This window comes from Chelonia mydas, chromosome 9 (genome assembly GCF_015237465.2).
Source record: "Chelonia mydas isolate rCheMyd1 chromosome 9, rCheMyd1.pri.v2, whole genome shotgun sequence".
Lineage (NCBI taxonomy): Eukaryota > Metazoa > Chordata > Testudines > Cheloniidae > Chelonia > Chelonia mydas.
In genome coordinates, this window is record NC_057855.1 from 57,650,446 (window position 1) to 57,655,876 (window position 5,431).

At 49.6% G+C, this 5,431-nt stretch overlaps 1 long non-coding RNA gene across 1 annotated transcript; it reads right to left on the bottom strand.

The window, feature by feature from the left end:
- Window positions 1-300: 300 nt before the first annotated feature.
- Window positions 301-3,684, bottom strand: LOC119567110. The gene is made up of 4 exons (XR_005226882.2): window positions 3,598-3,684; window positions 3,452-3,500; window positions 2,046-2,126; window positions 301-957 (listed from the first exon to the last, which is right to left on the bottom strand). It is a non-coding gene; the product is annotated as an uncharacterized LOC119567110 (long non-coding RNA).
- Window positions 3,685-5,431: the final 1,747 nt, after the last annotated feature.

Below are 5,431 nucleotides of genomic sequence, written 5' to 3' on the forward strand. Positions count from 1 at the left end.
AATAATGCGTTGGAGGGGTTTTAGTGGGGGGCTGAAGGTGACGGCTAGTGGCGTTCTGTTATTTTCTTTGTTAGGCCTGTCCTGTAGTAGGTGACCACTAGTGCCCGCCATGGCCAGTGGGGTGCCTCTCCTGAGACCGCTGTTAAATTGCTTCCCAGAGCAAGAGGCTGGAGCTTCCTCCAGTTTAGAATATTTATGTGATTCATTGCACTGATTTAGCATATGTCCCACGTTACATTCACAAAGCCAATCGGCTCCACGTCAAGCAACAAATGTGAGGAAATGGCAGACTTCAGCTTGCCTCACAGCTTTAATTGCCCGCCCCTTGTGTCTGTGCATCACGGTACAGTTTTTAACTGGGTCTCAGAGTGAGACGTCTCAAGCAACAGTAGCCACACCCACCACTGCCTGCTCTGTCTCGTTACATTTTTTGCCATGAAAACTTATGAAAAATGGATCCTGCGGCTGTTTCTTCTCAGTGACTATTTATAATTGGGAAGGCAAAGGAAAATGAGAATTGCCTCCATTAGCTTCTTTCTGCTTTAAAATTACTGCCTATGTGTCCCGCTTCATGAACACTGTCCTCATCCCCCACAGCCTGTGTCCCCTGTTTCTCTTTCCCCCCTTGTTTCTTATTTATTTTGTCTGTTCTTTTCCTTCCCTTCCTGTTTTGTGCAGCTTTCCAGGTTTGGCTCAGTCAGTTTGAAATATTTTTTTTCAGTTCGGCTCGGATTACTTTCTAAATCACTTGTCCAGCCCACCCCCATCTCCCCAATCACTCCCCACTTTCTAATTTTCTTTTGCTATAGGAGGCCAAGCATGAGAAACACTATATAGAGTAGCAAAAATATACTCCATACACTACAGTATAAGCTGTAGGAAAGAATAATATTCTTTTAAGTGGCTGCCGTGGCTGGTGCACGTTGCACTAATCTCTCGCAGTTCAAATCCCCATTCCTGCAATGAGACAGAAATTGAAGTCAGTTGTACCTTCTACATCAGTCTTAGCATCCAAACCCTGACCAAATGCCGGAGGTCATTGCTACAACTCCAGTGTCCCCCCATTGCTAGGACATGTACTGCTTCCCTGGTGGTAGCAATTCTCACAAAGACCAGGCATAGGTAGTTTAGCCACCTGTTCAGAGCAGGTCCAGATAACACACTGGTTAAAATGCTGGTGGACGCTAGCACTCCTGTCATTGTTACCACAGGGGGAGCTGCATTGGTGGTAGCTCAGAGGACAAGTATTTGAAGAAAAATGTCTGTCTCTCAGGCCTTGTCCAGACTAACAAAAGCCCAGCCTCCACTGGGAGGCTGTAAATGTTCATCAGCACTGGATGCTCTTGAGCTGGTGCTGAGAGGTTTTACTACTAGTCTACACAGGAAGGAGTGGGCTGCGGCCCTGAAGTCTCAAATGCTTTTTGTAGTGGGGCTGAAAAGGGCTTTGTCCTGTTTTAACCAACCCACCTTCAGCACTGATTTCCCTAGAATGTCCAGGGCTAGAGCAGTGGAGAACTGGTGCTTAGATAGCATGGCAAAGGGTAACAGGCTAAACGGCGAGAGAGGGAGAGAGGCCCTCGGCCGTCCTGGTCCCGTGCAGTGTGGGGAGACCACTGAACGCTAGTGGCAGCCCCAGAACAAGTCAAAGCAACACTCTCTGTTGGAAAGGAGCTAGAATCGCCCTTGCTCTGTCCCGTTGTTGGGCACGAGCTGGGCTTCGCGGAGTCTGCTACTGCTCTGTTCCACATCCCTAGCACAGAGCACTGAGGTGCTGAGGCCCTGGCAGGAGCAGGTATGACATGAGCTGAGTTTGGTGTTGTGCCTAGCACACCTGGCCGGTGGAGTCGGCTGCTGCTGCATGCTGCCACTGCTCAGAAACCACGCAGGCCTGCAGCAGAAGCTGAGCCCTGTCAGTGCCCTGTACCTCTCTGTGCCTGACTCAAGCCAGTGGGAAGGGCCCCCCACTTCCTAAGAGCAATGTACTGATTTAGAGGGGGTATAGCCCACCCTTGTCATTCCCTGATTAAATACCTCCCGGCTCTCACCTCTGCTGCCTCTCTCCAATCTCTTTCATGTACTCGTCATGGCCGGTTGTCACGCTGATGTAACTGAGCTTCTGCAGCAGCCTGCAATTGACAGGTGTTGTTACGTGTGCTGTTAGCGATAAAGTCTGGTGATTCATGTCCCTGCCCCTTTCGATGTGCGCCAAAGGGGGCAGGTCAGATTCAAGTCCCTGAATCCCAAATCCACTTGGATGGTTTCAGTTAAAAGGTGTTTGTTTTCTGATTCAGATGTGGCCAGAATCTTAGGAGAGAAGCTGATCTCAGAAACATTTCAACCCTACCACTTGTGAGATTTCAGTGTCATTTTAACAGGGTGGGCTAGAGGCCAGCCAGCCCTGATTCCTGAGGAGGCACGCCTGAGCAGCGGTCACTCGATTCCCTTAGAAGAGCAGCAGGAAGCTGCAGAGCGAGGGAGTTTGCAATGCGTAAGCTCCAGCAGAGAAGAGAGGGACTTGAAAACTTTGTGTTAAGTGTTTGTTAATTTAATAACACAGAAGCTGGGAAGGGTCAAAGGGTTTGTGAATTATTGAGGAAATCCCTTGAAGGGGTAAACTGAGGCAAGGCAGGCCACCTGCAGAGCAACCTCTAGCCGTGAGGGGGCAGCGGGGAGGAGGCCAGCCTGGTGACATTCATAAAATCAAGACAAGAGCTTTAGACCTGATGGGGGCTTGACCCTGAACCCTGGCGCTGATGCAACCTCATACCAAACCTCAAACGCTAGCCCTGAGGATATAGCCGCAACATGAACCTGAGTGGTAGCCTAAACCAAATCCAGCTTGGAATAGCACCTCCCTCGCCGGCCCCTAACTTTCAGCCCTTGGCAGGGCCATGCTGGCAGTGCCATGAACAAGGACCACGCAGGTACAGGGAGCAGCCCAGGCAGTGGATTTCCCCTGTGTACCTGGTACGCTACACAGCACTGGACACGGTTAATAGGAAACCTTGTGATTTTATCCGGGTGCTGTTGCACAATAATATCTTGGACACTAGAAACTAATGCAGAATACAGAGCAGGGAAAGTATTTTACTCTATGGTTTAAAGCACTATATAAATTTATGAAAATATTAGTAGTGATCATTAATTATTGACTGATTGTTAACAAAGCTCCCCAGAGCAACCCAGCATCCTTTGTAAAGAGGAGTTTAAATCTGGTCTGCTAACAGCGAACACCTCGGTTAGGAGTGACTGACAGTTCCAGAATGCACACGGAAAGGAAAAAAGAAAGAAAGGTACATGCAACAGGTCTGGGATGATGATTTTTTCAATGGCAACTGCCTAGATGAAATGAAACAGCCACAAATTAGAGTAATTCCAACTCTTCAAAACACACTCACACTCACTCGCTCATGCTCACTAATAAAAAGGGGCTGCCCCCAGCACTACATACCATTCTGTGAACCTGTCAAGCTTGCTGTGGGAATCTGATCCACTGCCCTCTATTCATGAAAACAATCACCATTGAGAAGTTAGATTTTATTTTCTTGCCATGTAACAGCTCTCAAGTCATTAGACAGGAAGGAACAGCTGAGTTACCTGTTACTCGGCTTGACATGATAGAAGTGTCTCTGCTGCACTTGTTTTCTGTAGTCTGAACTCTGAATCTCAAGTGGAATGTTTTATGGCTCAGGAGCTGAAGACAGCCTCACAAGCACCTCCCCCTGGGATTTCATAGTTCCTCCTCTAACTTTCCTCCAGTTGCAAAGGAGCTGTCAGCACGGGACAGGTGTGCTCCTTCTCAGTGAACTGCATAGGGAAATGAGGCAAATACGCTGATTTTCACTTCTTCTCCTTTCTCTTCCCCCATACACCCCACCAAACGTGCTGCCCTTCCCCCCACCACACCCACTAGCCTTCCTGCATCCCATCCCTCCAAAATGACACAACCCAACCCTCTCTTCCCACAGCCAGTTCCTATTCTGCCTTCCCACAGCGGCTTGTGGTTCAGTCCCTTAGCCCTGGGTCGCTGTCTCCTGGGTGCTGGCCAAAGATGACACTGAACTAGCAGCTGGAAGGCAGCTTACATGGGGAATGTGTATGGAGTGAGAAGGAGAACGTCGGAGAGCAAAGAAGTAAGGTGAGGCAGGAGCCCTTCCAGGTCAGGGTCCCCCACCCCTTGTTGTGGCTTTTTCAGAAACATGCCGGGGCCACTGTGCTCACATCTTGGGGGAGTAATCTGGCCCCTGGACTCTAGTTCCAGACTCTTGGATTCTTGGGTTCTTTATAAACAATATAAATAACGAGTCATTGGGCCAGAGAGAGAGAATGACTCTGTTGCCTAGTGGTTATGGCACCCACTGGGCGGTCAGGGGGACCCAGGGTCCAACCCCCTGCTCCAATGATTAATTCTTTAGATGCAGCAGGAGAGATTGACAGGGCCTCACCCCAGAGTCTCCCATTGCCCAGTGGTTAGAGCACTCTCCTGAGAGGATTTGAGCAGGGGTCTGCCACATCCCTGGCGAGTGCGCTACCCATGAGGCTTACAGTTTTAAGGGAGGCTGCGGTAGCAACCTCTGCCCAGCCAGACTTTGAATGGGACCCAATCCAGCAGGCAGCCTCGGGGCACACCCACTGGCCCAGGCCCTAACAAGACTGATCTTCCCCCAACGTGTGCATTGCTCTCAGGCGTAGACAGGAGATAGGCATCAGGATGCCCAGAGGGAGGCAGCAGTACATGTGCTCCGAGGCAGAAATTGAGGCACCGAGGGAATTCGGGCACCTACAGAGTTCAGCAGGAGTTTTGTGAACTACAGAGGAGCCTAAACCAGGACGTAGGCACTGAAATCTGGGCTTTGAGCACCTGAGTCCCTTTGTGAATCTAGGCCTTCCTCCTACTGTACCTCACTGCCCCACCTGGAAAGTGAGACACAGCAGGTCCCCACCTCCCAGGCATGTGTGAAGAGTTGACAGCCATAAGATGCTCGGATATGATGTTCCTGGTGCCACACAAGTATCTTAGCTAGGTCGGGTCTCACCAGGGTGCCCTGCCCACATTTCAGATGTACTTTCGGAGCGCCAGCCTCAGCATCCCTGCTGGCTGAAAGTCAGAAGGCAGAGGCTATTTCTAAGCTGCACAGAGCACCATCCACAAAGGGCTTTCAGGCTAAAGAAAAATGGCTTGAACTGTACCAAAAACCACCTGGGAATTATTTAAGCTCAGTACCAATGTGGGCACAAGAACAAATGGATTTAAACTGGTCATCAGGAAGTTTAGGCTTGAAATTAGACTAAGGTTTCTAACCATCAGAGGAGAGAAGTTCTGGAACAGCCTTCCAAGGGAAGCAGTGGGGGCAAAAGACCTATCTGGCTTCAAGATTAAACTCAATAGTTTCTGGAGGAGAAGGTATGGTGAGATAATATGATTTTGGCA